The following is a 25,859-nucleotide window of genomic DNA, read 5'->3' on the forward strand; positions in this document are numbered from 1 at the left end:
AAGCTGCCTTTGAAAGTTACAGTACGTGCATTGAACAAAAAGGGGAGCTGTGGTGGAGCAGCGAGCTCCGTGGCTGATTGCTGTGCGGAGAATGGAGCTGACGGCTTGTAAACACTGAGCCCCTGCCGCTGATCGAGCGGAAATGGGAGCGCGAGTCGATCCGGGCCAGGTTCTACAGCCGCTCGGCCCAGCCACCCGGGACTATCAGCACAGGCACTGACCCCTAGTTCCTCCACACCCACTACCAGCACCATAACTGCCCGCACACTAACTCTTCCGAGTGGGCTTCATGCACAATACCCGAGAGGAAAGGGATTGGCCTCAGGAAGAACACGGAACACCTTCCATTGCTGGTTTATGGCCACTTTCTAGCCTTTGATTGGTTGGCGCAGACGTCAATTTGGGACTGGTCTGAGTCGGAAGCAACGTTGACAATTTTTTTTCGTGGGATCGGTTCATGAGGGGAGCTCACCGAATTTTTATCACATTTGCAGTGAGAGGTAATGGATTATTGTGTTTTAGGATGGCGAGAGGGTACAGTGGTAAAATGTGCAAACAAGCTTGAGCAAATAATTTAGGATCAGTTTCATTATACATTTCTAATTCGAACTGCTGCACTCTTGCCAACCTAAAAAAGGGGAGAAAGGACTTGCATGTAAGTATCATGCTGTATGCATCAAACTTTTCAAAGCATTTTGCACAAGGCATTATTTGAAGTGTAAACTCTGGGTTGCTACGTTTGGTCCAAGATATGTTTGAAAGCCTGATCAGGTTATTATCAATCGTCTTGGCACTGTTTCTTTGCTGCAATTGACCAGACCAAGGGTAAGGAGACACTTATAAAAGTAGACCACGCCCCCACCCCCAAATTACTATACAGTGGAACAGAGGGTAGTTCAGAGATAATGAAGGCATGTAATAAAGGGAGAAATCATCATGTTGATTGGGACAGTCAGATTGGAAGAGGAAGATGAAATAACTTTCCAGAGGCTGGTATCATATTACCAAGACACCCTTTGACTAGATTCACACTCCCAATCAAGGAATTCATATTCTGTGAGGTGACCTCATTGCGATCACTACAGAAGGAATAGGAAGAATTCATAGAGTGCATTTGGGACACTTTACAATAACAGTATGTTATAGATCCAACTAGGGATCAGGTTATTCTGCTAACACTATGTCCCATCCCACTCCTAATCAGAGGTGGTCCTGGGCCCTTTTAGCACCAGGTCAGGTTCCTTTGATTTGGCATCCGACACGGGCATACCTCTTGCATCAGTAGTGCCTCAGTAAACTTTCACTCTTCTTCTGGCGGCAAAGGTGTTGAGGTGGCTTCTTCTGTCTTTGTATTCATCTTTGATTCAACAAGGTTTGATGGAGAGGTGAATCCATGGGCTCTGGCAGCATTTCCAAAGGTTCCCAGGGGCATGGCACATTTTGTGCTCACAGCACCTGAAAATTCACAGCTTTTAAAATCTCTTGATTTGGAGATGCCGATGTTGGAATGGAGTGTACAAAGTTAAAAATCACACAACACCAGGTTATAGTCCAACAGGTTTAATTGGAAGCACACTAGCTTTCGGAGTGTCGCTCCTTCATCAGGTGAAGGAGTGCCGCTCGGAAAGCTAGTGTGCTTCCAATTAAACCTGTTGGACTATAACCTGGTGTTGTGTGATTTTTAACTTCAAAATCTCTGATGCTTATTCAGGACTGTTGTACTTACCAGAACTTTAAACGTTGCTGGCCCTGACCTCACATTGACCATGCCTCCTACCCATTTGGGACCATCTTTGTGATTCTTACACCAAACTTCATCCCCTTGTCAAACTCTCTCACTTGGTAGAGTCTCGGGTCTGACATTGGAGTTCCTGACACCGTTTCACACTCAACCCACCCTCGGTTCGGAAAGATCTTGGTATGGAGTCTTCAACCCATTAGGCACGTTGCCGATGCTATCCCTGCATTTGCATGTGGGGTGGTCTTATAATCAAACAAGAACTGTACTAGCTTGGTATCTCACGAGGCTGTAGACATTTCTTCAATCTAGCCTTTAATGTTTGGACCACTCTTTCTGCCAGGCAATTAGATGGTGGTATGGGAGCTGTCCTTATATGTTGAATCCCACTCAACTCCAGAAATAACCAGCTTCCCTGCTAGTACACGATGGCCTGTTATCTGTGACCAACACTTGCGGGACTCTGTGTGCTGCAAAAGATGTGCACAGTTTTTCTATTGTTGTCCTAGTATTGACAAATGGACTCTATGCACGTCCAACCACTTTGAGTGAGCATGTACAATGATTAAAACATGGAACCCTTGAAAGGACCTACATAGATGACATGTAACTGAGTCCAAGGTTTACCCAGCCATTCCAACAGTTGTGGAGGTGCTAGTGGTGGTAATCTTTGTACTTATTGGCACTCTGGGCACTGCCCCTCCAATGCGGCTATGTCTACATCCAAACCTTGCCACCAGACATAACTTCTCACCAATATCTTCATTTTGGAGACTCTAAATGATTCTGGTGGAGTTTATCCAGTATCTGCTGGCAACCTTTGCTTGGGACAATCACTCTTGTTCCCCACCAATATGCTATCCTCTACTGTGAGCCAGTCCCTCCTGGTCTAAAAAGGTTTCAGTTGTAGTTGTGATGGCCTTTGGTTTCCCCCATTAATACTAATTGTTTCAGTTTGAAAAGGATTGGACCTTTCTGTGACCAAAGTCTGACCACACCATTGTCAGCTGTGACTGGGAGTGTGTACCGAAAAGTTAATATCATCATAGACTCTTTTATTGGGGGTACCAGTGATGGTGTATCTGCTAATAGGAGGCAGCTCAATGCATGTGCATTCACTATTCAGCCTCGAAGTTCTAACTTATAAAGACTTAGTATTAGAGCCTACCACTGAATGGGGCCTCAGGCTATTGGGTAGTACTGCCTTAACCTCTTAAGCAGACCAAGAGATGTTTGTGATTTGTGATCCGTAAAGGTGTTGGTGAAACTTCTTGACGCCAAACATGACTGTCAATCTTTCTTTTCCTATCTGGCTATATTTATGCTGTGCATTAGCCAAAGTGCTGGATGTATAAGCTATTGGATGTTCATCTCCATTGGGCCATCTATGAGCTAATACCACCCTGATGCCGTACAGGGAGGCATTGCATATCACTACCAGATCTTTCTTAGGATCAGAGTGTGCCAACACCTTAGAGTATGATCACTGCTTTGTTACTTCTTTGAAAGCTAGGGCTTGTCTGTGAGACCGTTTCCAAGGCTAACACTCTTTTAGGGATTGATGCAAAGTTGCCAGGATGGATCTCAATTTATGTATGAACTTTCTATAATATTTTACCAGCCCAAGAAATGACCTGAACTCCTGGACAGACATGACAATTGGGCACCTTTAATTGTCTTTCCTTTATCTTCCAGTGGGCATAACCTGTTCTGGTTCACCCTGTAGCCCAAGAAGGCCATTTGGGGTACTGGAACATATTTTTTCCTTCTTAGGCATACACCTATCTTAGAAAAAACATCTTAGGACTATATACAAGTACTCTAAGTGTTTCTTGTTAGTTTTCCCTGTTATCAGGAAGTCATCCAGGTAAATGGTGGTCTGAGGTAGACCTTACAAAATGTTCTCCATCCTCTACTGAAAAATTGAACAGGCTGATGATATGCCAAATGGCAGTCTCATATGTTGCTACAAGCCTTTATGGGTATTAATTGTAGCAGACATCTAGTAATCCTGATCTAAATGCTATTGCAGCTATGTGTGGCACATGTCTAGCTGTGTGAAAGACAGGCCCCCTGTCAGTGTTGTGTATAAGTCCACTATCCGAGGGATTGGGTAATTATATAGCTGAGAAAAGGGGTTCACTGTTTATGTAAAACCTCCACAAAAGCGAACTCACCGATCGGGCATCAACATCGGTACACTGTTTGTGCCTATTCCACAAATTGGACTGGTTTGATGATTCCTTGACTTTCCAGGCTTCTATAAGGCAAATGTCACGAATGGGCCTTGCAGAATCGAGGAATTGCTTCCTCATCAACATGAAAGGTGGCCTTGGCTCATCTGATAGTCCCTTGACCTTCCTGGAAAACGTTTGGGTATTTAAATAAGCCTTCACTCATGCAGCCACTTTCTAATAAAAAAATGTTGACCCCAATCTAGGTGAATCTTTCCCCACCAATTTTGCCCCAACAACCTTGAGTCTTTTGCTACAATTACTGGTAACTGAACCATCTGCTTTTCTTGAGAAGTTGGACATTTTATCTGTAAAGGTTCCCCCGTGTAGATTTTCAGCCTAGCTGAGGTCTTGCACAAAGTTGAGGGCTGAAGTCCAGGGTGCATTTTATTAAAAGCTGGTTCTGTGATCGTTGATATAGCCATGCCAGTATTGGAAATGGATGACCATTTAACCAGAAGGTGTTTTGATTGGTTCTGATTTGGATGTTACTAAGCAATTTAAGGTAGAAGACAGAGTGGTGGTGGGGTGGGGTTGCTTTCAGACTATAGGCCTCTGACCAGCAGTGGTGTGCCACAAGGAGCGTGCTGGGTCCACTGCTTTTTGTCATTTATATAAATGATTTGAATGTGAACATAAGAGATACAGTTAGTAAGTTTGCAGATGACACCAAAATTGTAGGTGTAGCAGATAGCAAAGAAGGTTACGGAATCTTGATCAGATGGGCCAATGGGTCGAGGAGTTTAAATAAATGTAAAGTCCTGCATTTTACAAATGCAAATAATATCAGGACTTTTACACTTAATGGAAAGGTACTTGGGAGTATTGCTGAACAAGGAGACCTTGGAATGCAGGTTTATAGGTCCTTGAAAGTGGAGTCATAGGTAGATATGATAGTGAAGAAGGTGTTTGGAATACTTACCTGAATTGATCAGAGCATTGAGTATAGGAATTGGGAGGTTATGCTGTGCCTGTACAGAACATTGGTAAGCCCACCTTTGGAATATTGTGTGCAATTCTGGTCTCACTGTGAAACTTGAAAGGGTTCAGAAAAGATTTACAAGGATGATGCCAGAGTTGGAAGTTTTGAGCTATGGGGAGCGGCTGAAGGCAGCGGCTGTTTTCCCTGGAGCATTGGAGGCTGAGTGTGACCTTATAAAGGTTTATAATATCTTGAGGTGCATGGATTGGATAAATAGACAAGGTATTTTTCCTGGGGTGGGGGAGTCCAGAACTGGAGGGCATAGGTTTAAGGCGAGAGGGGAAAGATTTAAAAGGGACCTGAGAGGCAACGTTTTCACACAGAGGGTGGTGTATGTATTGAATGAACTGCCAGAGGATGTGATGGAGGCTGGTACAATTACTGCATTTAACAGGCATCTGGAAAGGTATGAGGAGTTTAGAGGGATATGGGCCAAGTGCTGGCAAATGGGACTAGATTAATTTACGATATCTGATTGGCATGAATGATTTGGACTTAAAGGTCTCTTTCTGTGTTGTATATCTTTATGACTGTATGACACTTTAACTGTTGCAAGTCAGATGTAGGTGGACTTTCTAGGGTGTGCACTCTCCTGAATACTGCCAGTGAGTCCTCTTATTAAGTTTAGGTCAAGTGAGACTGTTTTGCTGTCTTGAGTCCGCATACTGGCAACAGCTATAATAGCTTGCTGTCAGATCATGAATAAAATTACAACTGTTTGGCTGAGGCTTGGTTTTGTTTTGGGGTTTTGCTGTGGGCCAATCTCAAATCCCTATGATCAAGAGATGTCCTGAGTGAGGCTATACAGTTGTCTGCATTTAAGTGGTGTTTCCCAAGCTGAGTTGGACTGGCAAGGGTGTCCAATTCCATTTGCATATCTTGTTCCTTGTATGCTCCACTTGCTGCATTTTCCAGTGATAAAGCCAGTTGTTTGAAAGCCAGTTGTCCATTTGAAATTCAGATGAGCTTCAGCTAGCAGGTATTTTTGCATAGTTACATCATTAATCTCACATACCAGATGGTCTCTGAACATTTCAGTAAGGGTTAAAGCAAATTCACGAACTTCTGCTAATTATCTTAACCTTGTCAAAAACCCCAGAATTGTTTCCGCTGGTTCTTGAATTGCTGAGTAAAATGATAGAATCTCAGAGTTAGAGGAGGCTTCGGTTCATAATATTTCTTAACTATATCTGTCAATTCTTGAAAGTTTTAGTATTTTGGTACCTCAGGGAAAGTTACACTCCTAATGACAGAAAAAGCTGCAACTTCACAGGCTGTCAGGAAATTTACTTGATATTTTTCATCTGCCATAATGTCATTGGTTCAGAAAAATAACACAGTCTTTCCAAGTAGTGGGCAGCAGGGTCAAATGAGTCAAGCGTCTCAAACATGGCATAATGTAAGATAATACTTACCCCAACTCAAACGCAATTGTTGTGAGCAAGTTTCTTCAGGATCATGCTGTACTCTCATCACCACTGAAATAGCCATTTAGAGGCTGGTATCCAGTCATCAATTCACTGTTTACTTACACATGAACATTCTTTGACTGTCATCTATCTCATACAGAATCAGGCATCAGTGTGTCAAGTATTCCTGACGTGCAACCTTTTCATGTCAACCAGGGCTCCCTGACTGGACCACATTAATAGCCCCAGTCATATTCTCTGTGGTGCAATTGGCTGACCTTGTTACAATTACTACAGAGGGCATGAGGAAGAATTTGTGGAGTGTACTCAGGATAGTTTCTAAGAACAATATGTTGTGAATCCTACCATGGATCACGTTATTTTGAATCTGGTGATGTGTAGTGGTTTAATAAATGATGTCAGACTAAAATATCCACTAGCAAACAGTGATTATAATATGACAGCATTTGTTTTGAGATGGAGTAACTTTTGATGGAGACAACTATGCTAAACTTAAAAAGGTGAATTACAAAGAATGAGAGCAGAGCTGGCTGGAGTGGACTGGGAAAGGATTTTAGCAGCAAAGATATTAAGGAACATTGGTAGATGTTTAAGAAAATAGTTAATGACTCACATCAAATATATATTTAATTGAGGAAAAATGATTCTAGGAAGGAAATAAGCCAACCATAGCTAACCAGAAAAGTTAAGGGTAACATCAGATTTAAAGGGAAGAAACATACAATGTGTCAAAGATTAGTGGTAAGGTGGAGGATTGCTAAAGTTTAAAAAGAAACAACAGAAAATGACCAACATAATAAAGAAGGAAAAAATAAAGGTTGAGGGTAAACTTGCAACGAACATCAAGATAGATGGTAAGAATGATTTTAAATTCATAAAAAAGAAGAGAAACGTCAAAGTGAACATAGGCCACTTGGAGAAAGTGGCTGGGGAAATAATAATGGGGAACCAGGAAATGGCAGAGGAATTCAATAAAATCTTTGCATCAGCCTTCACACTGGAAGACATTAATAGCATTTCAAAATCACTTAAAAAATCAAGGAGCAAAAGCAGGAGAAGAAATAAATACAATACCTATCAGTTAAAAAAAAGCTCAGAAAACTAATGGGATTAAAGGCCAGTAAGTCCCTTGCACCTGATGGGGTTCATCCAGTTGCTCCAGAGATAGTGGATTCATTGATAGTAATCTTCCCGGAATTCTTAGATTCTGGAAAGCGTTGTCAGATTGGAAAACTGTCAATGTAACACTTTATTTAATAAGGGAAAGAGACAAAACCAAGTAACTATAGATCAATTAGCTTAATGTTAATGTCCGTTAATAGGGAAATGTTAGAATCTATTATAAAATATGTATTGGCAAAATATTTAAGAATAAATGTCATGGTCAAGCAGAGTCAGGAGGGCTTCATGAAGGGTTTTCTGCCTGATAAATGTACTAGATTCTTTGAGGTGACAAGCATGAAAGATTAACAGGAAGCAATGGATTTAATAGATTTAGATTTTCAGAAGGCATTCAGTGAGATCATGGTTGATTTTGTAATCCTCAACTCCACTTTCTTGATTAGCTTACAGTTTAAAAGTCTGTCTATCCCAGCCTTGCTTATATTTAACTATCCAGCTTCAATAACCCTCTATGGTAAATAATTCTACAGACTCACTTCCACTGAGAGAAGAAATTCCACTCTGTCTTAAATGTCTGTCCCTTATCCTGACATTATGTTCTATGGTCCAAGACTCTTCTCACAAGAGGCACCAACCTTTCTGCATCTACCCTGTCAAGTCTCCTAAGAATCTTTATTTCAATGAAGGAGCTTCTCATTCTTCCGAATTCCAGTGAGTGGCCCAATCTATTCAATCTCTCCACTTAAGAAGGTACCGGACCTGTTACCAGTTTTGTGAACCTTCTATGATCTGCCTCCAATGCAAGTAGGTGTTTCCTTAGTGAAGGGGCCCAAATCTATTCACAGTGTTCCAGCTATGTCTCACTAGTGCCCTATATAATTTTAGCAAAAGCCTCCCTACTTTCATACTGTGCTTCTTTTGAAATTTAGGAAAACATTCCATAGCCTTCCCTATTATCTGTTGAACTTGGATGCTGGCTTTTAGTGATGTATGTGTGCAAACTCCTAAATCCCTCTATTCTGTAGCCTACCAAAGTCTTTCCCTATTTAAATAATGTGTTTTGTAAGAAAATACATGTGACCATAAATAAAATCAAGATAGGTTTAGATTACCTACAGTTTGGAATCAGGCCTTTTGGCTCAACAAGTCCATGCTGACATTCCGAAGAGTAACCCATCCCCCTACCCTATATTTACCCCTGGCTAAAGCACCTAACAGTCTGGGCAATTTAGCATGGCCAATTCACCTAACCTGCACATCATTGGATTGTGAGAGGAAACCAGAGTACCTGGAGGAAACCCACACAGACATGGGGAGAATGTGCAAACTCCACACATACAATTACCCGAGACAGGAATTGAACTCGGGTCCCTGATACTGTGAGGTAGCAGTGCTAACTACTGAGCCACCATGCCACCCTCATTTACAAGAATGATACCTGGAATTCAGGGGTTGAGTTATGAGGACAGATTGTACAAATTAGGCTGGTTTTCTCTAGAATTTAGAAAGTTAAAGGGTGATATTATCAGGAGAAGACATGATAGGTAACGATAAACTATTTCCGTCGATTGAAGATTATATAATTCGGGACATAGTGTGAGAATTAGGGCCAGACCATTCAGGAGAGATGTTAGGAAACACTTCTACTCACAAAGGGTGGTGAAGCTTTTAGCAGTTGATGCTCGATCAGCTGTTAACTTTAAATCTGAGACAGACACATTTTTATTCATCAACGGTATGAAGAGTTATGGGCCAAAGGCTGGTACTGTATATGGAATTAGGCTACAGATCAGCTCTGATCTCAATGAATGGCAGAACACTCTCAAGGGACATACTCTTGTTCTTGTGTTCACTGGTTTTTAAAATTCACACACAGCCATTCTCTTTTCTTGAGAACAGGCCTCATTTGAGCTGAATGAACAATGCAGTGGCAAATGCACAACTCGATCTCAATGTTATTTCTGGACAGAAATTTCTAGTCTAAGCCAAGTTGTGTGAAAGGCACAGGTCAGCAAATAAAACCTTAAGTGAAAGAATTAAAAGACACAAAAGACTATAGATCAAGCTAAGTATATTGTGAAGCATATCTTTTTAAATATGTCGGTCAGATTCCTGTTCTGCATGTAACAAATTTCTGTTATTGTGGAATAAATGGCAGTTAAATACATTTTCAGAAGTTGCTGAAAGAATCTTGGGAACCCATGGGCTGGATTTATTACAAGGCCAGGTGTATGCTTTCTTTATCTATTATAAATGTGGAATTAGCAATGAAGAGTTGAAGAAGACTGTCAATTGATGTAAATGAAAGATTTGTTCCCTCTCTCTCAGTCACATTTAGTCGGTAAATATGAACACAATTAAAGCTGACTGTCAGAAGTCATTAGCTCATCTTAATATTTTTCTGCTTCAAGTTCCCAAGCAGCCAGTTGTGGAGGAAAGAAATGTGCCTGATCTCACAGCCTCCAATTTCTGCCTTTTAGCTGGTTTGATCGTTTTTGCTGTGTGCGTATGTATCCTACCCTTGAGCTGTCTTTGTTCTGGTAAACATGTTTTAAATTATGGGACATGGGAACATGGAGGAACAAAAAATGAGCCATTTACATAAATCATGAAAAAAACGAATGCACTGTTACAGAGGCAACTCGACCTGAAGGCCGGAGAATGACTATGAGAGTGTGGGATTGTGCATAAAAACATTTCAAGTCCTAAGTGCAGAAAAGTTTGGTTTTGCAACAGAAGGAGTCTGTCTGATTTGAGAGAAAGTACTAGAGGAGAGCGTTGAATGCAGTAAAGCATCAGATTGGAAACCAAAGAGAATAGGTGAGGCCTGTGGTAAAATTAAGGAGACTAACCCGTAGAGTTTTTACGCAAAGCCTTCTTATTGGAAGATGTATGGAAGAATGTGGGAGTTCAGTGTCTTTTCACAATGTATGGGCAGGTTGAAAAGTTGCAGGTACAAAAGACAATTTATGCTGGCCTAGAACTAAAGTTATTAGGTATGTAACTACTAAGTTGTATGTATTTGTAAAGTCTTGACAGAACGTAAGACATTCTTTGAAAACAGATTTTGCTGTATTACACTGAATGTTACCTGTTTAAGGTTCCAACTGTAGCAAGACATGCTTTCAAACTGCCTGTAACAATGTTATGTGAATGCTATGCTTAAACTTAAAACTTAAAAACTTTTTGCTGGGTGTATAACACAGATTCCACACAGTCAGTATGGGATAAAAAAAAAGACATGTAGGAAGATTTAAAAAAGGTGTAAACATTATAGAGTAATAATAGTAGGGGGGTTCAACTTAGAGTCAGAGAGTCATAGAGATGTACAGCACGGAATCAGACCCTTCGGTCCAACCCGTCCATGCTGATCAGATATCCCAACCCAATCTAGTCACACCTGCCAGCACCCAGCCCATATCCCTCCAAACCCTTCCTATTCATATACCTATCCACATGCCTTTTAAATGCTGAAATTGTACCAGCCTCCACCACTTCATCTGGCAGCTCATTCTGTACAAGTACCACCCTCTGCATGAAAAAGTTGCCCCTTAGCTCTCTTTTATATCTTTCCCCTCTCAACCTAAACCTATGCCCTCTAGTTCTGTACTCCCCCACCCCACGGGAAAGACTTTGTCTATTTATCCTATCCATGCCCCTTATGATTTAATAAACGCCTATAAAGTCACCCCTCATCCTCTGATGTTTCAGCGAAAACAGCCCTAGACTATTCAGCCTCTCCCCATAGCTCAAATCCTCCAACCCTGGCAACATCTGTGCAAATCTTTTCAGAACCCTTTCAAGTTTCACAACATCTTTCCGATAGGAAGGAGACCAGAATTGCACACAATATTCCAAAAGTGGCGTAACCAATGTCCTGTACAACTGCAACATGATCTCTCAACTGAAGAAGGGCTCATGCCCGAAACGTCGATTCTCCTGCTCCTTGGATGCTGCCTGACCTGCTGCACTTTTCCAGCAACACATTTTCAGCTCCCAACTCAATGCTCTGACTAATGAAGGAAAGCATACCAAATGCCTTCTTCATTATCCTATCTGTGCAACTCCACTTTTGAGGAACGATGAACCGGCACTACAAGGTCTCTGTTCAGCAACACTCCCTAGGACTTTACCACTAAGTATATAAGTCCTGCTAAGCCCATTGACCCATCTGATCAAGATCCCATTGTAATCTGAGGTAACCTTCTTCGCTGTCCACTAGACCTCCAATTTTGGTGTCATCTGCAAGCTTACTAACTGTATCTCTTATGCTCAAATCCAAATCATTTATATAAACAATGAAAAAGAGTCGACCAAGCACCAAGCCTTGTGGCACTCCACTGGTCACAGGCCTCCAGTCTGAAAAAACAACCCTCCACTACCACCCTCTGTCTTCTACCTTTGAGCCAGTTCTGTGTCCAAATGGCTAGTTCTCCCTGTATTCCATGAGATCTAACCTTGCTAACCAGTCTCCCATGGGCAACCTTGTCAAACGCTTTATTAAAGTCCATATAGATCACGTCTACCACTCTGCCCTCATCAATCCTCTTTGTTACTTCTTCAAAAAGCTCAGTCAAGTTTGTGAGACATGATTTCCCAAATACAAAGCCATGTTGACATATCTCTAATCAGTCCTTGCCTTTCCTGTACATCCTGTCCCTCAGGATTCCCTCCAACAATTTGCAGACCACCAACATCAGGCTCACTGGTCTATAGTTCCCTGGCTTGTCCTTACTATCTTTCTTAAATAGTAGCACCATGTTAGCCAATCTCCAGTCTTCCAGCACCTCCCCTGTAACATCGATGATACACATACCTCAGTAAGAGGCCCAGCAATCATTTCCCACAGAGTTCGAGGGTACACGTGATCAGGTCCTGGCGATTTATCCAACTTTATGCATTTCAAGACGTCCAGCACTTCCTCCACTGTAACATGGATATTTTTCAAGATGTCACCATCTATTTCCCTACATTCTATATCTTCCGTGTCCTTTTCCGCAGTAAATAGTGATGCAAAATATTCGTTTAGTATCTCCCCCATCTCCTGCGGCTGCACACAAAGGCCACCTTGCTGATCTTTGAGGAGCCGTATTCTCTCCCTAGTTACTCTTTTGTCCTTAATGTATTTGTAAAATCCCTTTGCTTTCTCCTTAACTCTATCTGCCAAAGCTATCTCATGTACCCTTTTTGCCCTCCTGATGTCCCTCTTAAGTATATTCCTACTGCCTTTAAACTCTCCTAAGGATTCGCTGGATCTATCTTGTCTATACTTGCTTCCTTCTTTTTCTCAACTGAAACCTCAATTTCTTTAATCATCCAGCATTCCCAACACCTACCAGCCTTTCCTTTTACAGGAATATACTGTCTCTGGGCTCTCGTTATCTCATTTTTGAAGCCTTCCCATTTTCCAGCCATCCTTTTACCTGTGAATATCTGAATGTCAGCTTTTGAAAGTTCTTGCCTTATTCTGGGGAAGGTGGGACCTGTACAAACAGATGGTCTTCACTTGAACCAGAGGGGTAGTAATGTTTTGGGTAGAAAATTTGCTGATGCTATTCGGGTGGGTTTAAATTAGCTCAGCAGAGGGATGGGAACCTGAGGTGTAGTTGCAGTGCACAGGAGGATGAGAGAAGGGAGGACGGAGCAGGAATTCAAGGTCACAGGAATGAGTTGGCAGACAGCAAGCTGGTTTGAAGTGTGTCTACTTCAACGCCAGAAGTATCTGAAGTAAGGTAGGTGAGCTTGCAGCATGGATCGGTAGCAGGGACTTCGATGTTTGTGGCCGTTTCAGAGACATGGATAGAATAGGGTGAGGAATGAATATTGCAGGTTTCAGGATTTAGATCTTTCATTAAGAACAGGCAAGGCAGTAAAAGAGGGGGAGATGTGGCCTTGTTATTCAAGGACAGTATAACTTTGGCTGAAAGAACTTTTGACGAGGACTCGTCTACTGAGGTAGTGTGAGCTAAGGTTAGAAACGGGAGAGGAGAGGTCACACTACTTGGAGTTTTTTATAGGCCTCCGCAGAGTTCCAGGGAGGTGGAAGAGAGGATTGACAAAATGGTTTTGGGTCGGAGTGAAAGGAACAGGGTGGTCATTATGGGGGACTTTAACTTCCCCAACATTGACTGGAAATTCTATAACTCCAGTACGTCTGATGGGTCAGTTTTTGTCCAATATGTATGGGAGGGTTTCCTGACACAGTATGTGAAAGGGCTGACAAGAGGGGAGGCCACACTGGATCTGGTGCTTGGTAATGAACCAGGCCAGGTGTTTGATTTAGTGGTAGGTGAGCATTTTGGAGAGAGTGACCATAATTCAGTTACATTTAGTTTAGCGATGGAAAGGGATAGGTACATGCCACAGGTCACGAGTTATCAATGGGGCAAGGGCAATTATAATGCGATTAGGCAAGACTTAGGATGCGTAGAATGGGGTAACAAAAAGCAGGGGATGCAGACAATGGAAATGTGGAGCTTGTTTAAGGTATTGCGTGTCCTTGATAGGCATATGTCCCTGTCAGGCAGGGAGGAAGTTAGAAGGTGAGAGAACTGTGGCTTACTACAGAAATTGCATCCCTTGTTAAGCAGAAGAAGGAGGCTTATGTCTTGATGAGGCAAGGTGGTTCAGATGAGGCGATGGAGAAATTACAGATCAGCGAAGAAGGATTTAAATAGAGAATTATGAAGAGCAAAGAGAGGACACGAGCAGTCTTTAGCAGATAGAATAAAGGAGAACCCTAAAGTTTTCTATAGGTATGTGAGGAATAAAAGGATGACTAGGGTAGGAATAGGGCCAGTCAAAGACAAAAGTGGGAAGTTGTGTTTGGACCCTGTGCAGATCGGAGAAGTGCTAAAAGAACATTTCTCGTCGGTTTTCATTCAGGAAAGGGAGAATATTGTAGAGGAGAAGAATGAGGTACGAGATATTAGACTAGAAAGGATCAAGGTTAGTTACGAACAGGTGTTATCAATTCTAGAAGGAGTGAAAGTAGACAAGTTCCCTGGGCCGGATGGGATTTATCTGAGGATTCTCTGGGAAGCTAGGGAGGAGATAGTAGAGCCTTTGGCTTTGATATTTGAGTCGTCATTGTCTACAGGTTTAGTACCAGAGGACTAGAGGATTGCAAATATTGTGCCCTTGTTCAAGAAGGACAGCAGAGATAACCCAGGTAATTATAGACCAGTGAGCCTTACCTCTGTTGTAGGAAAGGTTTTGGAAAGGATTATAAGAGATAAGATTTATAATCAACTAGCAAGCAACAATTTGATTTCAGATAGTCAACATGGTTTCGTCAAGGGCAGGTCGTGTCTCACAAACCTCATTGAGTTTCTTCAGAAGGTGACCATGCATGTAGGTGAGTGTAGGGCAGTTGACGTGGTATACATGGACTTTAGTAAAGCCTTTGATAAGGTTCCACATGGTAAGCTGTTGGAGAAAACAGCCTACCATGGCTTGGGATTGAGAGTGATTTAGCAGTTTGGATTAGAAATTGGTTTTCTGAAAGAAGGCAGCGAGTGGTGGTTAATGGAAAATATTCAGCCTGGAGTCCGGTTATTAGTGTTGTGCCACAAGGTTCTGTTTACTATTTTTATAAATGACTTAACCGCAGGCATAGGTGGATGGATTAGGAAATTTGCAGATGATTCTAAAGTCGGTGGAGTAGTGGACAGTTTGGAAGAATGTTACAGGTTGCAGGGGTCTTGGATAAACTGCATGCATTGGGCTGAGAGGTGGCAAATGGAGTTCAATGCAGCTAAATGTGAGGTGATGCACTTTGGGAAGAATAACAGGAAGGCAGAGTACTGGGTCAATGGAAAGATTCTTGGTAGTGTGGATGTGCAGAGGGATCTTGGAGTCCATGTACATCGATCCCTGAAAGTTGCCACCCAGGTTGATAGTGCTGTTAAGAAGGCATACAGTGTGTTAGGTTTCATTGGTAGAGGGATTGAGTTCTGGAGCCGCAATATCATGCTGCAACTGTACAAAACGCTAGTGCGGCCACACTTGAAATATTGTGTACAGTTCTGGTCGCCCTATTTCGGGAAGGACGTGGAAGCATTGGAAAAGGTGCAGAGGAGATTTACCAGGATGTTGCCTGGTCTGGAGGGAAAGTCTTCAAAGGAAAGGTTGAGAGACTTGGGTCTGTTCTCATTGGAAAGAAGAAGGCTAAATAGGGATTTGATAGAGACACATAAGATAATCAGAGGATTAGGTAGGGGAAACAGTGACAGTCTTTTTCCGAGGATGATGACGTTAGCTTGTACAAGGGGGCGTAGCTACAAATCGAGGGATGACAGATTTAAGACAGATGATAGAGGCAGGTTCTTTACTCAGAGTGGTAAGGGCGTGGAATGTTCTACCTGTCAGTGTAATTAACTCAGCCACATTAGGGAGATGTAAACAATCCTTCTATAAGCACATGGATGATGGTGGGATAGTGCAGGGGGATGAGCTGAGAATAGTTCACAGATTGGCGCAACATCGAGGGCCGAAGGGCCTGTTCTGCGCTGTATTGATCTATGTTCTATCAAAATTGGCCTTCCTCCAATTTCAAACTTCAACTTTTAGATCTGGTCTATCCTTTTCCATCACTATTTTAAAATTAACAGAATTATGGTCTCTGGCCCCAAAGTGCTCTCCCACTGACACCCCCATCACCTGCCCTGCCTCATTTCCCAAGAGTAGGTCACGATTTGTCACTTCTCTCGTAGGTCCATCCACATATTGAATCAGAAAATTGTCTTGTACACACTTAATAAATTCCTCTCCATCTAAACCCTTAACACTATGGCAGTCCCGGTCTGTGTTTGGAAAGTTAAAATCTCCGACCATAACTACCCTATTATTGTCCAACAGGTTTATTTGGAAGCACTAGCTTTCAGAGTGCTGCTCCTTCATCAGAAGTGGTCCAACACTGGCATCTCCAAATCACCCTATTATTCTTACAGATAACTGAGATTTCCTTGCAAATTTGTTTCTCAATTTCCTGCTGACTGTTAGGAGGTGTATAAAATACAATCCCAATAAGGTGATCATCCCTTTCTTATTTCGCAGTTCAACCCAAATAACTTCCCTGGATGTATTTCCGGAATATCCTCCCTTAGTACAGCTGTAATATTATCCCTTATCAAAAACGGCACTCCCCCCTCCTCTCTTGCCTCCCTTTCTGTTCTTCCTGTAGCATTTGTATCCTGTAAGATTAAGCTGCCAGTTCTGCCCATCCCTGAGCCATGTTTCTGTAATTGCTATGATATCCCAGTCCCATGTTCCTAACCATGCCCTGAGTTCATCTGTCTTCCCTTTTAGGCCCCTTGCATTGAAATAAATGCAGTTTAATTTATCAGTCCTACCTTGTTTTCTGCTTCATCCCAGCCTGCCCTGACTGGCTTGCTGCTGTTCTCAACTGTACCCAGTCTCAGATTGATCTCTTTCCTCACTATCTTCCTAGGTCCCCACCCTCCCACCTTACTAATTTAAATCCTCCGAGCAGCTCTCGCAAATCTCCCTGCCAGTATATTAGTCCCCTTCCAATTCAAGTGCAATCCATCCTTCTTGGACAGGTGACTTCTACCTATACAAGAAGAGATTCCAATGATCCAAAAATGTGAATCCTTCTCCCATATATCAACTCCTCAGCCATGCATTCATCTGCTCTGACCTCCAATTCCTACCCTCACTAGCTCTTAGCACCGGGAGTAATCCAGATATTACTACTCTTGAGGACCTCCTTTTTAAATTCCTGCCTAACTCTCTGTAATCTCCCTTCAGAATCCCATCCTTTTCCCTTCCTTTGTTATTGATTCCAGTGTGTACAATGACCTCTTGCTGGCCTCTCTCCCTCTTGAGAACACTCTGCACCCTCTCTGAGACATCCTTAATCCTGGCACCAGGGAGGCAACACACCATTCTGATTTTTCGTTGCTGGCCACAGAAACGTCTGTCTGTGCCTCAGACTAGAAAGTCCCCTAATACAATCGATTGCTTGGGACCCGACGTACCTCTCAGTATATTAGAGCCAGTCTCAATACTAGAAACTTGGCTGTCGTGCTATTTTCCCCTGAGAATACATCACCCCCTACATTTTTCAAAATAGCATACTTGTTTGACAGAAGACCCCTGCCCTAGGTGCCTACCTCTCTTATCTTTCCTGGAGTTAACCCATCTATGTGACTGTATCAGCAACCTTTCTTCCCTCCTATAACTGCCTTCTATTACACCCCGTTGCTCTTGTAAATTCCTCATTGCCTCTAACTGTCTCTCCAACTGATCCATTCAATCTGATAAGATTCTCAACCAACGGCATTTATTGCAGATATAATCCTGAGTAACACGTAAGCTCTCCCTAAACTCCCACATCTGACAAGAGGAGCATATTACTCTACTAAAGGCCATTATTGCTTCTTTCAATCTACAGACCCAGAAAATAACACTGTCTTATTCCCCGATAAAACACTGCTCCAGACCAACGTAATACTTATGGCTTATATTTTTAAGTTTAATCAAGAGACATATCTCAATAAAACATATAATCAAGAAAGAACCCACTCTACTCACTACTGCAGACTTACTGTAAAGGCCACATTTAAAACTATTCACTTATATGTTTCTGTGCTGTGACCTCTCCCAAACAGGTTCCTCCATGATCAGGTGTGAATTTTACAGTTTGTTAATTTTCCAAGATGCGCTTTGATATCCAGCGATACATTCTTTCAAACAGCAAAGGCAATAACTGCGCAGGTTCCTCAATATTTTCTTGAATAGACAAAATCTGAAACACTTAGACAGGGTGGAATTCTTAAAATATGTCCAGAAGAGATTTTAAGCCTACTACAGAGGGTGTGATGCTGGACTGACTTTTAGAAAACGAAGCCAGGCAAGTGGTAGATGTGTTAGTGGAGGAGCATTTTGGAGATAGTGATCATAATTCAGTAAGATATAGGATCATTCTGGATAGCGACAAAGATAAATAGGAAATAAAGGTTCTGAATTAGGAAAAGGCCGATTTTGATCACACAGAATCTGACCAAAATGAACTGGAAGCAGCAACTTGCAAGAAAATCCGCATCAGAGCAGCAGGAGTCGTTCAAAAAGATAACAATGAGAGTGTGGGCCAACTTTCTTGTCAAGATGAAAGGTGTAACGAATAGGTCCAGAGAACCCTGAACATAAAGGATGAATAGGATTAGATAGGGAAAAAATACACTTGGCTCAACAGCAGGTGCCCCAGGGTATAGAAGGTACAGGGTGTTACATAAAAAAGAAATTCAGAAATCAAAGATGGAACGTCGAAAGACACTGGTTGGGAACATTAGAGAATAAATTTCTAAATATGTTAGGGATAAGAGAATAACTAGGGAAATAGTAGGGGTCATTAGGGACCAAAATGACAATCTGTTGACCCAGGAGATGTAGCTAACAATTTAATTAGTACTTTGCATCTGCATTCACAATAGAGAAGTTCTGTAGGTAAGGCATGTGATCAAAAGGCCAATGGAATGCTATCCCTTATTTCGAAAGAAATTGAACATAGAAGTCAGGATGTCATGTTGCAGTTGTACATGGCACCAGTGACTCCACATTTCAATTACTTCATGCAGACTTGGTCTATTTATTTAAGGAAGGATGACAATGCGATAGAGGCGGTTCAGAGGAGGTTTACAAGATTGGGAGATGGAGTGCGTGGGTTATCTGAGAGGACAGGCTGTGATTATTTCCACTGGCCAACAAGATTAAAGAGTGACATGATTGAAATGTCCAAGATCCTGAGTAGTTTTGACAAGATGGATGTGAAAAAGATGTTTCCTGTTTTCAGTCAAACGGGTGCACTCTTTGAAAATTTGGAGTCTCCATTTTAGGATTGAGATGAAGTGCAATTGTTTCTGAGGGCTGTGCAATTTTGGAACACACAGTGCCTCAGAAAGAGGAGGCAGGGGCCTTAAATATTTTGAAGCCACAGGTGGTTGTATGGTTATTAGACAGGGGAATCCAGGTTATTGGGGGTAGATTAAGTGTGGAATTCAAATCAGAAACAGATAAACCATGATCTTGTTGAATGGCTAACTTTTATACTCAGTGCCTCGACCAATGAAGGCAAGCATGTCGTATGCCCTCTTCACCACCTTACCCACTTGTGTCACTACTTTCAGGGAGCTTTGGACTTGCACCCCAAGATCCCACTGTATATCCATGCTCCTCAGGGTTCTGCTAGTTACAAAGAACAAAGAAAATTAAAGCACAGGAACAGGCCCTTCGGCCCTCCAAGCCTGCGTCAATCCAAATCCTCGATCTAAAACTGTTGTGTATTTTCTAAGGGTCTGTATCCCTTTGCTCCCTGCCCATTCATGTATCTGTCCAGATGCATCTTAAATGACAGTATTGTACCCGCCTCTACCCCCTCTGCTGTGGACACGTTCTAGGCACCCCCACCCTCTGCATAAAGAACTTTCCATGCATATCTCCCTAAACTTCTCCCCTCTCACTTTGAACTTGGTAACTGAATTTCGCACTCTGGGAAAAAGCTTCTTGCTATCCACCCTGTTTATACCTCTCATAATTTTGTAGACCTCAAACAGGTCCCTCCTCAACCTCCATCTTTCTAATGAAAATAACCCTAATCTACTCAACTCTCTTCATAGCTAGCCCGCTCCATACCAGGCAACATCCTGGTGAACCTCCTCTCCTCTCTGTCCAAAGCATCCACATCCTCCTGGTAATGTGGCAACTAAAACTGTACGCAGTATTTCAAATGTAGCCGAACCAAACTGCTATTCAACTGTAACATGACCTGCAAACTCTTGTACTCACTACTCTGATGAAGGAAAGCATGCAGTATGCCTTCTTGACCACCTGTATTGATCTGCGTTGCCACCTTCAGGGCAAATAGACCTGAACATCCAGATCTCTCTGTACATCAAGTTTCCCCGGGACTTTTCCATTTACTGTATAGTTCTATCTTGAATTGGATCTTCCAAAATGCATTACTTTGCATTTGCCCTGATTGAACTCCCATCTGCCATTTCTCTGCTCATCTCTCCAATCTATCCATATTCCGCTATATTCTCTGACAGTCCCCTTCACTATCTGCTACTCCATCTACCTTAGGGCCATCTGCAAACTTGCTAACCAGACCATCTATTTCTTTCTCCAAATCATTTGTGTATATCACAAACAACAGTGGTCCCTGCATGGATCCCTGTGGAACACCACTGGTCACAGGTCTCCATTTTGAGAAACTCCCTTCCACTACTGCTCTCTGTCTCCTGTTGCCCAGCCAGTTCTCTATCCATGTTTTACTGTATACTTACCTCTTTTTTGACCTCCCAAATGCATTACTCCACACTTGTCAGGATTAAACTCCATCTCCCATTTCTCCAACTGATTTATATTCTGCTTTACGCTTTGATAATCTTCCTCACTATCTACAATTCTACCCATTTTCATGTTATCTGCAAACTTACTAATCAGGCCACCCACATTTTCATCTAAAGTCATTTAGGTCACAGCACTGGATCTTTGCAGAACACCATTGGTCACAGATTCCAGTCCGAAAAATTCCCCTCAACAACTACCTTCTGACTTCTATGACCAAGCCAATTTTGTATTCAACTCACCAATTTACCGTGGATCCGATGTGACTTCATCTTCTAGACCAGCCTATCATGCGGGATCTTGTCAAATGCTTGAGTAAAGTCCATAGGGACAACATCCACTGCCCTACCATCATCAATCATCTTCACCACTTGCTCAAAAACTCAATCAGATTTATGAAACAAGATCCTCCAATGCATAAGGCCATACAGACTATCCCTACTGTGATTTCATTCTCTCCTACAAAGCACCCTGATAAGGGCCTCACATTGCACATACAGATCTTGTGTGCTCAGAAAGAAAGACAAGCTAACTGCACTAATTCTGGTAGTGGTTGCAGCCACTTTTCATTTCCAGGCTGCACTTATGATTCATGTGCAAATGTATGGCAATGCAAGTCATGTTTAGCAGAAGCAGACAACAGACTCAGCTTGGTAACCAAAGGACTCCCTTGAACCTCCGTGATTGTTTCTTCCTTGCATTCCCTGTCGAGTCGATCAATACTGAGTTTCCACACATTCCCACAGAACTCTTTCATTTACAAACTTCATCTCACAGCAATACCCCTCAGGGCCTTGCCCTCTAGCTACGCCACACCGACTGTTCTGCTGCACTATCTCACGTCAATGCCAGGGTGGCGGTGATAAACGGTGGACTTGCACTCACACAATAACCCATGGCCTCCAACGCAATGTTGTTTTGCACCCTCCCCCACTAATATGTTGACTCCGTCTCAGTTTTCACAATTACTGTTCGCTCTCCCTCCGAACAGGCTGTCCCCAGTGCCCCGAACTCCAGAGCTGACTCGCCCAACTTCCTTCCTACGGAATTGGCCCTCGAAAACCTTCTTGAAAGTCATTGAACTGAACCCCAGTGATAGGATCAGACAGAGTCAGCCTGGATTTCCTGATTGGCCATGTTTTTGTTTGATTAGATTCTATACAGTATGGAAACAGGCCCTTCGGCCCAACTAGTCCACACCGACCCTCTGAAGAGTAACCCATCCAGACCCATTTCCCTCTGACTAATGCACCTAACACTATGGGCAATTTAGCATGGCCAATTCACCTGGCCTGCACATTATTTGGACTGTGGGTTTGGACTGTGGGAGGAAACCAGAGCACCTGGAGAAAATCCATGTAGACACGGGGAGAACGTGCAAACTCCACACAGACAGTCGCCCGAGGCTGGAATCAAACCTGGGACCCTGGTGCTGTGAAGCAGCAGTGCTAACCACTAAGCCACCATGCCCCCCCATGTTGATTTGTTAATGGAAAGACCTGCATTCGGATAGCATTTCTCCGACCCACTAGCTGTCTCAAAGCACTTTGCAGCCAGTGCAATATTTGTGAAGTGCAATCACTGTTTTTGGAAAGGCAGCAGTTAGTTAGTATTGGGAGACTCCCGTGAACCGCAAAGTGATAATGACCAGATAATCTGTTGATTGGGCCAGAGTACTTGCAAAACTCCTGTACTCTTTTTTTGAAATAGCTCTATGGTATCTTTTACATCTTTCTCGGAGGCAGAACGTGCTTTAGTTTAATATTAATCCAAAAAGGGCACTGTAACCATGCAACGCTAGCTCAGTACTGCAGTGTCTGCTTTGAATCTTGTGCTCAAACCCTGGACATGGAACTTGAATCAAGAATCTTCTGCCTCAAGACGTGAGAGTACTGCCAACTGAGCCACAGCTAACACACCGGTACCTGAGAACAGAAGTTCTTGTGTTTTGATATTGATGATTAATGATGTATGCATGTACTAAAGCTTTGCAAAGCAGATAATTTACAAAGCAGTTTGCAGCTTTGGATGTAAGTTGTTTAAAGTGTGCAGGAATGTAAATTCACTTCTCAGCTGGGCTGTTAGGTATAATGCAATCACTGTGCAAAAACGAGAGGCGAGTGAATTATTTTTACCACCCCTCTCCTGTTCATCGTAGAGATGGTTCTTAATGTTCTTTTCTTGGTTTCTTTTACCTTTTGAAAATAAGCGGTCCTGTATTTCTCCAAATGCTCTTTCTGAAGTCCAGTTTTAAAGTGATCCGCAGCATATTCTTTCGGGTTGAAACACGTGAGGCTTTGAGGCTGCATTCAAAATCCGGAGAATGGTTCACACTGTACATTCACACTCACACGCACCCAAAGACAGAGAGAGAGAGAAAGGGAACGAGAGAAATAGCAAATTACTTAAAACAAAGAAATCTCAATTAGTTTACTTAAATTAGAGTCCAGTAAGTCAGCATACACTTGAGGTTCTTTCACTTGGCTGTACACAAAAGTGCCTTTTTGTTGGAGTTCAAGGCAGTTTTTTTTTCTTATATTTAACTCACTCGGATGTGGATATCACTGGCTGGGCCAGAATTTCGTGCCAGTCCTTAGTTGCCATTGAGAATGTGGTAATGAGCTGCCTTCTTGAATTGCTGCAGTCCATGTGCTGTAGACCCCCAATGTCACTGGGGAGGGAATTCCAGCATTTGGACCGATTGACAGTGCAGGAGCAGAGATACACTTCCAAGTCAGAATGATGAGTGGCCTGGAGGGGAACCTGTGGATGGTGGTGTTCCCATGTAACTGCTGCTCTTGTTCTTCAAATTGGAAATCTTTGTGTGTTTAGAAAGTGCTGACAAAGCAACTTGGGTGAATTTCTGCAGTGCAGTTTGTAAGTAGAATACGCTGTAACTACTGAGCATCAGTGGGAAAGGAAATGAATGTTTGGGGATGTGGTACCAATCAAGTAGGCTGTTTTGGCTTGGATGGTGTCTAGTTTCTTGTTTTGTTGGAGCTGCACTCGTCTAGGCAAGTGGGTATAGCCCATCAGATTCCTGACCTATGCCCTGTTGGTAGTGGACAGGCTTTGGGGAGTCAGGTAGTGAGTTACTTGTTGCAGCATTCCTAACCTTTCATCTACTCTTTTAGAAACTGTATTCATATGGAGAGTCCAGTTCAGTTTCTGGCCAGTGGTTAACCCCGGATGTTGCTAGCGGGGGATCCAGTGATGGTAATCTCATTGATTGTCAAGAGGTGGTAGCTATCTTGTTTCTTATTGGAAATGGTCATTGCCTGACGTTTTGTGAGATGAATGTACCTTGCCACTTTTCAGCCCAAGCTGAATTTGTCCAGGTCTTGTTGCACTTCTGAAGAAGGTTCAGTGATTGTAAGCTGGAATTTGATTTACTTTGCAATGAAGTACAGGTTTGTGTTCAGGAATCGGTCTTTCAAGTAATATTGAGATCAGAAATAAACTTATAACTAAGCTTGGAGTAGCTTACCCTTTCGGTGTTTCAAGTAGACTGACAAGCAAAAGTCAAACCTTTATCATGAAAGTTGGTTCAAACAAACCAGCTATTTAGTCTTGACTGGGGTTTGGTGTTGAGACACTAAGCTCTGTGTCTGACTCTGTGACTGTCACCATGGTTGAGGAAAAGAGAGGACAAGTTACCAAGAAGGGCATTAACAAGATGGTGAAGAGGGCGCTGTCAAAGAGTGGTCGGAGGTGGAGAAAGTCCAGGAAAGAAAGTTATTCTATCTACATCTACAGAGTGATGAGCATCATGGACTTGTTTGTCAATAATATTTTCGAGCGTATTGCTGGTAACCTTCCTATCTGGCCCATGACAACAAGCGCAGCACCGTCAGCTCCCGGGAGATCCAGACTGCTGCGCACCTGCTGCTGCCTGGGGACCAGGCCAAGCTCGTTGTGTTGGGGTCAGGAGGTGGGTGGGAAAGAACTGCAATGCCCTAGTTCATCAGCTCGAAGTGAAAAAGAACATCACGCCGAACAAAAACAAGGTGGTTTTGATGTTGCCTCATCAGAACCCATTGTGTTTTTATAGTGAATAAATTCATACCAAGTAAAGTCATAATGTGCTTTGATGGTATTCTTTATCAGAATTGGCTGAGGTAGACGTCTTGTCTATAGCCCTTTGGATTAGCTTGGCTAGAATGTTTATACAATGTAATTAGTATCACCTTTTAGGAAGTATTGAATTTACTAATTGCTGGATTTTTCTGGGAGCAGTCAACTTTCTCATGAAAACTAAACTGGAAAGATGGCTCAACAGTGGCTCACAAGGGAAATTAACAATAATATTAGATCCAAAGAAGAGGCATTCAAATTGACTAAAACAAGCAGCAGGCCTGAGGATTGGGAGTACATTAGATTATAGAAAAGGAGAACAAAGGGATTGGTTAAGAGGGGGAAAATAGAAAATAGAGAGGGAAGGAAGATTAGTAAAGTCAAGTGCAGGTCTCTGACAGTCAGAAACAGGAAGTTACAGCAGAGTACAAGGAGATGACAGGGAAATACACATTTTGCTTCTGTCTTCACAAAGGAAAATATTGGGGAATACGGGATCTAGTGAGAAGAGGAACTGAAGGAAATTAGAATAGTAGGGAAGAGCTGTGAGTTGAATTGATGGGATTAATGGCTGAAAGGTCCAAAAGATCTGATAATCTACATCCCAAATTACTTAAGGAAGTGGTCCTGGAAATAGTGAATGCAGTTGCCATCTTTCAAGATTCTATCAACTTTGATACATGGGAGGGTAATGAATGCAACCCCATTATTTAAAGAAAGGCGGTAGAGATGAGAAAGGGATTATGGAAAGGAATTGGATAGCTTTACATTGATTGCGGGTAAAATGCTCAAGTCTATTGTAAAAGATTTAATAGAAAATAGGATTGGACAGAGTCATGATAGATTTACAAAAGGGAAATCATGGTTGAGAAACCAACAGGAATTGTTTTCAGGATGTAATAGAATTG

General features: G+C 42.4%; 1 protein-coding gene across 3 annotated transcripts in view; it reads left to right on the plus strand.

The window, feature by feature from the left end:
• The first annotated feature begins 329 nt into the window (after positions 1–329).
• triqk (triple QxxK/R motif containing) overlaps positions 330–25,859 on the plus strand; it is a 92,764-nt gene continuing 67,234 nt past the window's right edge. The window contains exon 1 of one of the 3 annotated variants that reach the window (XM_072570249.1): positions 330–500. The gene's annotated coding sequence lies outside the window, so the exon portion shown is untranslated. Of the gene's footprint in view, positions 656–22,627; positions 22,799–25,859 lie in introns of those variants that run through there. The other 2 variants (XM_072570248.1, XM_072570250.1) reach the window with 2 other exon arrangements.

Source organism: Chiloscyllium punctatum, chromosome 5, assembly GCF_047496795.1.
Source record: "Chiloscyllium punctatum isolate Juve2018m chromosome 5, sChiPun1.3, whole genome shotgun sequence".
NCBI lineage: Eukaryota > Metazoa > Chordata > Chondrichthyes > Orectolobiformes > Hemiscylliidae > Chiloscyllium > Chiloscyllium punctatum.